The sequence below is a fragment of the Colossoma macropomum genome, unplaced genomic scaffold, assembly GCF_904425465.1.
Source record: "Colossoma macropomum unplaced genomic scaffold, Colossoma_macropomum, whole genome shotgun sequence".
Lineage (NCBI taxonomy): Eukaryota > Metazoa > Chordata > Actinopteri > Characiformes > Serrasalmidae > Colossoma > Colossoma macropomum.
The window spans coordinates 866,433-878,282 of NW_023495922.1; the positions used below are offsets into that span (position 1 = coordinate 866,433).

At 37.7% G+C, this 11,850-nt stretch overlaps 1 pseudogene; it reads right to left on the bottom strand.

The window, feature by feature from the left end:
* LOC118803555 lies at nucleotides 1-10,117 on the bottom strand (annotated as a pseudogene).
* Between the last annotated feature and the right edge of the window lie 1,733 nt (nucleotides 10,118-11,850).

An 11,850-nucleotide genomic window follows, 5' to 3' on the forward strand; every position in this document is an offset into this window, starting at 1 on the left:
TTACAGCAAGGTGGTGCTAGAGAGCCATGTAGCGGTCAGCGTGGTCCAAAGTGTGGCTCTTACAGTAAAAGCTGCACTGGTAAAAGTCTTATCGTGGACGTGGGTGATGATGGACATGGCCCCCTGATAAGCCTCCTCACACGTGGGCTGGATCTGATCTTCAGGCAGTTTGAAGCCGAACTTGCCCTTGTCTCTCAGCTCGAAGGTGAAGGAGAAAGGGATCCCAATTAGACAAGCAAAGTCACGTGAGGAACCAGACGTGTGATCTGTGGACAATTAGAAGACAAGAGGATAAATTCCATATTAACTGTAGTTTTAGGCCAGAATGTCCTTCAGTACTAAAACTACTTACACATCAGATGCAGCACCCATAGTATACTCCATTTCATGACCTTCTACCTTGCCTGACACAGGACAGACCTGCCACTGGAAATACCTGCCACAAGACCTTCTACTTGGCCTGCCATGGGACAGGCCTGTCACAGGACAGACCTGCCAGTTGATCTTCTATTTAGCCTGCCATGGGACAGACCTGCCACTTGAAAGATCTGCCACAGGACAGACCTGCTGCTTGACTTTCTACTTGACCTGCAAAAATGTAAAGAGATAAAGACTGCAAAAATGTTTAAGATGTAAATATAAAGACTGTAAAAATGTAAAGGATATAAATGTAATGACTGCAAAAATATACAGAATGTGATCATAAACAATGTAAAAATGTCAAGAATGTAACTCACAAATCCACACAGTTTAAGTGGCAGTTTTGTTGCAGGTCAAGTTGTAATTTGGCAATGGCAAGTCAAGTGGCAGATCAATTCTGTGGCAGGTTATGCAGCAGGTTCATCCAGTGACATGTCAAGTGGCAGGTCCATTTTGCCTTTACGACCTATGTCATTCAAGTAAGGATTGATGAAATGTGCACGTTTATCATGAGTTGTTATTCATAGCTGCTAATAACGTGTTACTTGAGGCTGTCTCTGACTTCATGGAAGCATAGTAACAAGAAATGGTTTGACTTTCACACAGTCTTCACAGTGACAGGTCAAGTGGCAGGTCAATCCTGTGGCAGGTCAATCCAGTGGCAGGTCAAGTGGCAGGTAAATCCAGTGGCAGGTCAAGTGGCAGGTAAATCCAGTGGCAGGTCAAGTCGCAGGTCAATCCTATGTCTGGTCAAGTGGCCACGTGACCTTCTACTTGGCCTGCCATGGGACATATCTCCAACAAGACCTGCCACTTGAAACACCGGCATCTTGAGCTGCCAATGGAAAGTCCAGCCACAGGACAGACCTTCCACTGGAAACTGGACCTGCCTCTTATCCTGCCACTAGAAAGTCCTTGCATGTGACCTATCACTGGACAAAACTAAATTCAGACTTAGTTTTAGACCAGAATGCCCCTCAATAATAAAATGACTTACACATCACTTCAGATGCAGCACCCACTGTATAGTCCATTCCATGAACGGCTTTGATGGCCTTCGCTGCAGCCAGACCCACTTCCATCTACACAAACCCACACAGATGCGTTAGCAATTTAGCACTTGCTGTAACTGGACAGAATAAAGATCTGCTCCCAATTACTTTGTGAATTGTTTCAATATTTTGTTTTTCTATGCCAGCAGAAGTACTGATACATAAGCATAGTGAACCCTGCTAGGTGTGTACTTTTGAGGGTACAGTGTGGGTTGGATTGCTGTGGGGCAGAAAAACACTGACATATCTGCTAGAAAAACTGGTATTAAACCAGCATAGATAGTTACCAGCAAACCCAGAACAATCAGCTAACGTTTAGCTCTTTTGTTTCTCAGGCTGAATAATGATTTTGATTTGCCTGTTCAAATCAAGTGGATCCACATTTCCAGACATTTTAAATGACAGGATAGTACTTACAGTAGTTGCCTGATCACTGACAGTGTAGATCCTTGAAATCTTTGTTAAAACTAGGCGTTTTTGATGGCACACAGTAGAGAAAATGCTCAAAAATCTTACATTCACAACTGACTGGGTGGGACTGATCTGTGCTTTCACCAGTAGTGAACTGTGACTATTAGAGCTAGGCCTTCAATTTGGGCCATAAATGTCAAAACTTGGTCAAAGTATGAGGAGAAAACCCACGTCTACTATAAAGCTAATTTCTGCTAGCATCTCTAAAGAACAATTTTTTGACAGCACTTGATTAAACACAGACATTTGAAGCTTAAAAAAGGACATTCCATGTTTTTACTTGAAGCATTTGACAAACATATTAGCATATATTTAAACTTGTAGCAGTTTCACAGTGACTCAGTAGTCTCTGCCGCCACTGTTTTCCATTTCTAACAGCCCACTATTTAAGCTGCTGCTCATATTCACAGTGACATATCTTTTCTTTTTTTAGTTAGTGACGTGCAGCATTTCCAGAAGGCCTAGAATTACATTTTTTCTCACAAAATGGAAATCAAAACATGCTTGGCTGATTCCTCTGCCACTTTGTAAATATGCTAGTTAATCTAGTGCTTTAGGACAATAGGAGAACTTGCTTTGCTATATCTACCTAGATACCACAGAGAAAAACTATTCCTGATTGGCCATTTTCTGCTGGACATTTCAAGAATTTAACCCTTTTGTTTTCATCCAAAATTCAACAATAAAACAAGAGTAGTATTGTAACACTCTGAGTGTAAATATGTGTATGATTCTAAAAAAAATGAACTAAGAATTACAGACATGCATTTTTTTAGTTCTCAAAAATCATCAGGCCTTCTATGAAAACCTAGAGGGCCCTGATGGATCCCCTCTGCCTAGTCTAGAGGCTTGGGATCTCATCTAGTGGATTGAGAAATACTGATGTAGGGCATTGGATGCTCACCAGTTCATTATAGTTGGGAACTGAAACACTTGGGTGTCCATAAGGAAATAGAATCAGCTGACCAAAAGAGTGGACAGTCAGAAAGCACAGAATGTTGTCTCGATTGGATTCCAAAAAGTCAGTGACCGCTCTGGACTCGGCCTCAGAAAGGGCAAACGGTCCATTGTACATCCCAATGCAACACAGTTTGGAAACACCAACTGCTGTTTGGGCAAAAAGAGGTGAGTGTGGACAGACATTATACATACAACAGACATTGTTTTAAAGAGGTAATTCAACAAAAAAATCAAATGTACACAGTTTTCCCACTTACCCCACGTCAAGACATTTTTTTTGTCAAGACAGGTTCTTTTATTGTTTTGCACTGGAGTTACGATGCTAATGTAGCTGACAAGTAATAAAAGCTTATATTTCACCAACTAGCACTGTGCTAACTGCATACCTACCTACCTCAAACTGTTATGAGTCCATTTTATTTTGGCTGAACCATTGCTTTAAGTTGTAAATGATGTCTGAAGGTGTGTGGTACACCACTGTAAACACTGACTTACTTCCCCAGTTGACGTTAAAGTTGCAGTTGATATCTGTGCCGTAGCATTTGCAGTCGCCTGTGCCTGGAGAACGGTTTTCCTCCACTGTCGAGTCTAGAAATACAAGAATAAAAAATCATCAGATAATCTTGGTATTTGCTCAAATAAGCCATTTTACATTGACTTCTGAACTCACAGTACCTCCGTGTTCAATGGGTGACCACAAAAAAGAGATAAATGTAGCATTTAGGAGTTTAAAAGGGTGTTATAAACTCTATAAGGTTTGGCTTGTGGGCTATCGGACCCCGATAATTTAATGTTTCACACAGATTCCAACCTCGACCTCTCCCAGAAAATAAAAGCTTAAAAAAGCAAAAGAAAGCCTACCACTTGCTGCTGTGTCATCATTGATCTGAAGGTAGCATTTCAACTGTATTGATTTTGTAACATTAGAGTGCATTATGCACGGGTTCAACTTTAGCCGAACACTGAGTGCACTGTTTCTCTTACGTGGTGCGACTGTCTAAGCATTAGCTTAAGCACAATCAGCAGATTTCAAGTTTAAACCCCCGACCAACGTAGGCCACAGCCATCCATGGCTGGGAGTTAAAGAGAGTATAAATGGCCTCATTCTCTCTGGGTGATCGTCCTAACACTACTCTAATCACTCAATGCTAGCTAATGTGTGTCTATTAGATGATGCAACAGAATTAGCAGTTAGCATTTTCTCCAAGCAAATTAAGCTATCACAATGCATTAGCAGCAATTTGAAAACATGCAGTGGTGTCTTGGAGAAAGCACTTGTTATACCTCAACCTCCCAGATTGGTAGCATCATGTGATAGTCTGAGAAGAAGACTGAGTAAAACCTTAAAAAATAATAATCACTTTTTTCTAATTGTAAAAATAGGTCCATCAAAAATGCCATGTAAACATACTGCTGAAATGACAGATAAAGGCCAAAAGCACTTACATGAGCATGCCAGGTCAAGAGAGGTCAATAATAATACCTCATAAAAAATTTATATCAAATGGCTCAAGAAGATGCATATTGCATGCATGAAGGCTGTCAGGCATTCAATATGTAACACTGATTCAAAGTCTGATTGCTGCCAGAAAATAAAAGCTTCAAAAAGCAAAGGAAAGATACTGTTTGCTGCTATGTGGCTGCTCACATTGGCATCGTTACACCAGTGTCGCTGAAACGTCCTCCCTGGTCAGGCACTTTAGTGATGGTTAATGATCACAGTCACATATTTGTTGAATTTTTAGAGTTACTTTTGTTTGCAATCAATTTGTCCCCATTTAAATGAACTGAGTGCAGTATGTTCTGACGCCACCACATATGGTTTAATGAAAAGTAAAACAAATGCAACTATAAACATTATCACCATGAACTAGTGAAGCACACTGAACTCTCCAGTCGTCAGTCATATTTCAGAGTTCTGCATAGTCAATAAAGTAGCAGCGCAAAGTCAGCATTTTAAGCTATGTTTTGCCCATTCAAATGTTGGGAGTTGCCTGCAACATGATTTCCATGCAACTTCAATTCAAAAACAAAGTTGCATGAAACTGAGTTTTTTTTTTTACTATATATAAACTGATAAAATGAAAAATAGCCAACCTTGAATCAGTTGAGAGGTGCAGTTTCTTTTCAATCACCCATTAGCCCATCATCGGTGCTATTTTTTTGTCCATTTTTCTGATGAAATCAAAGTATGTTGCCTGACATTTCATGAAACTTGTTCCAAGCACAAAGTTGAGATGCTTACAACTGTTGGCAGCTGAGTTTCAAGTGAGTTGCAGGCTGCTTTACGTTATGCAACTCAAGTGCAATTTAGTTTCATATAGGTTTCAAGCAACTAATGTTGCATGAAAGTTTTACCGTGTAAAGCCAGGCTAATACTGCTGACACTTTCACAAAGTGGGGTGACGACATCAATGGAAACTAGCTATAGCTTACTTAGAACCAACAACAGTGCTATTCTCCTTATTGGATCATCCCTCTTGAACAATTTTAGAAGTACTTACTATACATGAAACATTTAGCTAACTAATTCATTTTGTGTGCATGGTTTGATATTGATTGGTGATTTAATGTAATACACGTAGACCATTAAAGGACTGAACATACTGTGTTATCTTTCCAGGAATACGCATATTTCAGAATATGTTCAGAACTGGAGTAACGTAGAAGTCCAGGTTTTTAAACATCTCGCCCACTTTAGGGTCTGATTTGTAAGTTCCCACAATCTGTTTTGGTACAAAGATAGATTGAAGTAATCAACAGTGAACAAAAGATAGCAGTTAAATGAGAATTTTGTCAAATTTTGAATGAATTTCTGCATAGTTCAATTGTTAAAATGTAAAGTCATTCAGAGTGACCCAGACATCAGAATGCCTCTAAAAGCTCCTTTGCAGAAAGTTACTATATGAAATGGTTACAAATATACGCTGTCTTATGCCTGAGACATTGTTTTACAATAGTTTTGAAATGAGATTTTGGCCTAAAACCTCAGAAGACGTGTGTAGGTTCACTGGTGATTATGGATAGTAAATAAAATGTCTATATTTGTGTTGTAGTCATGGCGACCTCTGGTTCCTATCACCACCACTGTAAAGACATTTGAACCGTTTCACACCAAACCACTCTGAATGACTGTTTACAGCTCAACAATCGAAAAATAGGTAAAATTCCCTTTTCTCTGCTAACATGGTCTCATTTTTATAATGTACTCATCTTCTAAATCCCTGCACCTTTGAATATGCATATTAATTCATTTTCTCTTGGGAGGTTGGACTGATTGAAACAGGCTGAGATGATCTAGTTGTGATGAGCACCTCCTATGATCTCCTGTTCATGGTAGCATAGACTCACCTCTTTCACAAAGTACTGGCAGAAAGCAGGAGAAATCCATTCATTGCCATGGATACCACAGTCCATCCAGATCGCCTTCTTTGGCACAGTGCTGTTTAGACCAATCTGCAGCACAGAGAACCAAGAAGAACATCCCAAAACCACAGATGTTACATATAATATACTAGCAACTGTTTAGAAATGATTGGCAAACATAAGCATAAACAACTTATGTAAGACGTCATTAGCTCATGTACTATAACCTGCCATATGCTACAATACGAAATTGATCTATTTCTGACTTTAGTAGATTATATTTGGGGATCCCTGAAGGGCCCATATCCAGCAATTTGCTTATGTACTTATGACATTTGTGTGTACAAAAACAGTCATAATTCATCTCCCCTGACCCTTTTCCAACCTCTTGTTTTCCTTTAGAGTTAAACAGTCTGTTATTTTACAGTATTTTTGAGTATATATGTAAATGAGTACTGTTCTGATTGCCTATATTGTGCCCCATTAAAAAGCAGTCCATGCTGAAACACTCCTTAACTCCTTAACACTCCTTAACTTCATCATGAGTGGGCAGAGATAAACTGCTGTAGGCTAAATGGGGAATGTCTACAATGTTGCTTTTTGGGACAGCACAATTCAAAATGGGCTATTTTACCAGCTTACACACTGCATTGTACGTTTTACATGTGAAGGACCTCATTGATTATTTATCAGGGTGAAAACTCTCCACAAGGGGGCGCCATTAGCACTCTAGTAACTCTGCTTTGTTAGAGCAGTGCTTCATTTCAATGACACTGTGTTTGGTTATTTTTTTTCCAAAAAGTGCAGAAATGTTTTTTTTCTTCTTTTTTTTTATTTTGTGCTCCTTTGTTAAAGAAACCAAGCCCTTATGAACATCTTCAATGTTCTGCCAAAACAAGGTGCTACAAATTTATTTTAAAACTACTTTAAAGGAAACTGTAGCCTCATAATTGTAAGAAAAGGATGTAAAAACCACAGTGTGTGCGGAGTAGATACCTTCAGCAGGGTAATGTTCCTTTTTTCATACGTAGTTCCATAGATCACACTGGAAACAACATCAGGGTGATCCGTCTCCATCTGCTCCATCCAGCCTGAGATCTGTAGATTAACAAATAAGTGAATAAGACTGAAAACAGTACAGATACATAAATACTAACATACATCAATTAACACCAGAATCTGCTGTGGTCAGTTCATAAATGAGTGTGGAAAGAAATGCGTGAATAACCTCCTCCATGGTGTGGTACTTGGTGTAGTCGTAAGTTTGTAGCTGCAATCCTGCAACTGCTCTGTGATGAAGAACATAAAGCAAGTAATGTTCTGAGACAGAAGAACCATAAAGAACTTCAGGTTATAGTGTTGGTTCAGATTACATGAATGTTATCTCAGTTGTAACCATACAGCCATGTTTGAACATGAAGACATGTTTGGTTTGCATTTTAAGTTATAAGGTTAGCGTAGCTAACAAGTAATGGAAGCCTATCGCCACCGATTAGCATGGTGCTAACTGTGTGACTAAGTCATTTCGCCTTCCACAAACTTGTTTTTGTGGTTTCCGACAGTGTATGATATGCTGTTATCTATAACCAAAAAGTAGCAGCCACACTCAGGCCTTAATTTTGTCTTGGATCACCAAGATTACTTGATTAAAAATTAATCAATTAAAATTCACTTTCTTATTGAACCAGCTTAATGATTACTTCGCCACTGGCATGATAAACAGGGAGTCTGCAGGTCATTATAATGATATGTTCAGCAGGCTGAAGATTCTCCACAAGTGGCAGCTATTAGCACTGTTCACTGTCCTGGAATAGAGTGAACCCACACCAGCGGGATCTCAAGGATGCATTTAGGTTTCATGTATATAAAGTCAAATTGAATGTTTGTTGTTATAAATGTGAATTTGTTATTACTGATCAGAACAACCATTGATGGCAAATACAGCCAATAGTAGTTTTGTCCATATGTTTTTCCATTTTTATAGATAACAGTATGTTATACAGTGTCAGAAAACTACATAATCAAGTGGTTTGAGGTAATTGTTGAAGTGATATGTCACCAACCTGTCACTTTAAATAGTTGTCCAAGAAAGAAGAAAGCTAGAATTCTGGGCCAGGTTCATAAAACTTGGCAGTAACAGCACACCGTCATGCAAAATGTGTGTCACAGTAATAAGAGCTATTTTCTAAAATCACTGTGGTGGTTATTAGCTTGTCAGTGTCTTTCAACGCTGTGGTATTTTCACTGGTGTCCTGGTCTAGAGCCAATCAAAATCCACATGTAAATGAGGTAACACATATTAAAGACCCACACCAAGTGAAGCTCTGATGGCTGCCAAAAGAAACAAACCAAAGAAATAAAGAAAACCAAAATTCTCAGAAACAGAGCTATGATATTTAATGAAAGTAGTGCTGGCAATAATAGTAAATTGTTTAATAACAATGCTTTTAACTTTTAATTTAAAAATTCTTTATCAGAAAAAGATTTTACTATGAAATAAAAACAACAAAATAAAAAAATAATTATAATAACTTAAAATTCTACTTTTAATTGTAGGAATCATATTTTAATTTATAAGATTTAATCTCACAATTAAATAATTCAATATAATAATAATAATTTTCATTTCCAAATTGTTGCAATTAAAAATCAACATGCTGAAATTCTAATTACTATTGCAAGCCATTTTAGCTTTTATTTCCTGTTTTTCTTGATCTCAAGCATTCAATTTACACGTTTCAACTAGCAAATTCTTGATATGATGAATTTTATTTGCACATGCAAAAATAAATATTAAATATCAACCAGTAAAAAATCATTTTTACTTGTAAGAAATGAATTTTTACTAGTAAATATGTAATTTATGTGTAAATTTGTTAGTAAAATTAACTGTAAATTGATAAATAGTATCAAAAGCTAAAACTACTTGCAATAAAATCAATTCAAACATATCTAGAATCATAACCAAATTAAAAAGTGAATTTGACAAATTTTCCAAATCTACACTGAAATGCTTTGATGGATTCACCAAACATGCTTTAAAAACAATGCAGTGGAAACACTGTAAAAAATATCATTTAATATCACTGAATCAGGAAAATTACCATTCAGGCATTATTTTTGCAGGATGGTGTGATGAACTGCTATGGGAACTGAGGACAACTGAATAGGTCAAAAATGGGGGACATAAATGTGTAAAATATTCAGAAAGCCAATAAAATTATGTGTTTTCAGTAACATCGTAGGTATGTTTATGATTTGAAATATTCTAAGATGCATAAATCTATTTAATACACGTTGCACTATAATATATGTGGCATAGTCTATAGTGTCTGGAGGCTTTAGTGTGTGCATACTGTTCAGTTTGACACTGTTACACAATCATGAGGTAATCATTTTATAAATTCCATAATATTCTATATTTATACAGTAGCATTAAACATATGAATATGTCAACAGATCTGGATTTTGCACGTTTGAAACAATACCAATACTTATTTTGCACAGTATCAATTATAAATATATCATTTCAAAGAATTATAAGGTATCAGCATTAAACATTGTTGTGTATTGATATTCGTGACTTGCATATTAATAATTTTACTGTATTTGGCTTTCAATGTTCATATCTATTACTTTAGTATCTTTCTGTAAATATGAATTGAAAACTCCAGTATTGTGACAACTCTAATATCAGCTGTTACCAATAATTTGTAAGCACTGGTAAACTAATGCACTGGAAAATACTGAATATGATAATATTGAACTCTTACCTGTCCTGGGTTTGTAGAGCCAGAAGCATCAAGAAAGCCAAAACTGAGGCAAACATGATTCGGTTATTGATGTTATTCTTGTAGAAACTCAACGAGTTGTGTGTCTATGAGTGCCTCAACCTTCACTTCGCAAAGATACGATATGGACAAGATAACGTTCATACTTATCACTCTTCTGGAGTACCGATCTATGGTCAGTTTTAACCATCTTTTAAAGGCATGGCCAATCAGGGACTGATTCCAGATCAGTGCTCTTGATCTGAGAGCTTTGATAAAAATGGGCCAAAGTCACACTTTGTGTATCTGAGCAAACCATGTCCTCCCAAAGGTGAGAGATATCTCCTGCTCTGCTGCTTCCCAGGCAATTATATGACAAGCGGAAGATGAAGACCACCCATTCAAGATAACAACCCCATTGTGTTAGGGTCTTATTACATACCTTCTCAATATGTTTTAGAAGCATTCACAGCAGCGTTTCTCAAGGCAGTCCTTGCGGCCAGTGGTGGTACCCAAGCCCGGATCATACCGTGAGGTTTATGGGTGTATGTTCAGGGGCCCAAGCCATTAGGTGGTCCCTTTGAGTAATGATGACATAGTCTAACAGCTATCTTGATGGTTGCGGTGCTTTTATTCATAGAACGAAGAAAAAATGAACTTATTTCAATTGTTCAGCCTGGTGCTCTCCATCATTCCACTATCCACCATCACTGTGATCAAGCTTTCAGCTTTATTTTTCTTTACATTGAGCTAGTGTTCCGCAAAATGTCCACTTTAAAGGTAAAGTATACATGAAAAAAAAGTACTGTGGCAGTACACTTTAGCTTAGGATGCTTGATGGTTTGGGTTTTTTTTTAGCTTGCTGGTGGTGTCTTCTTTGCCTTGGTTATGTACATCTAATAACTGTCTGTTTTTAATTGCTGTCCTCTTTATTGGGGTAAATATGCCTGTGAAGAGCAGGTGCATGCTTTATTAGGAAGTGTTTCATTGGTTGTTGGGTTCTTGTAAAACTGTGTTCTCATTAATAGGAGTGTAATCTTACAGTCATTTTGTTTTTACCACAATGGCGTATTGGAATATGAAGAATGATCTGTTATTACTGCCCATTTGGAAAATGTATTGCTTGTTAACTTGCTATTGTTTTTATGCAACCTGGTCAAAACAGTAAGTAAAAAATGGAAAACAGTGAAACGTCTGACACATGTATAAAACAGAAAGGTCCCACTTTATTTGGACAGCCCACTGTAGATTATCTCCAGCAAATGATCTACTAACAAACCCTGTAGTGAAGCCAACCAAAACGTTTGGTGATGAACCACTTAGCGGAAATAGTGGTTTATTAAAATTCAAGATGCATCTGTAGTCGATTATGGAAAGCTGTAAAATGTAACATGATAAGAAATAACTTCACCATTAAGAATATTTGTGGAGAATTGCTTTTGAGAACTTCTCAGTGTTTGTTCTTCAGCCAGACCCCAGATTCCTGCACTTCCTACAGGAAGCAGCAGATGGTGCCGCCTACCAGTTCCAGAGAAAGGAGCAGTCTGAAGACTCTGAGGAGAATCCAGAACAGTAGAACAAAAAACAGCACAGACCAGCATGCATTCAGGTCTAAGCTGGTTCATGCTGGTCACCCAGCACGGTCATACAGGTTGATGAGCATACCAGTGTCCAAAATACAGCATGTACTGGTTTTGGTGGTGAACAGCCATGCTGCTGTATGCTGTCAGTCAATAAATACAAATTCCTCTTCATTTATTGGCTGACAAAAACATGTCAAGAAGAGTGTTTTTACCTTCTACACAATTGCA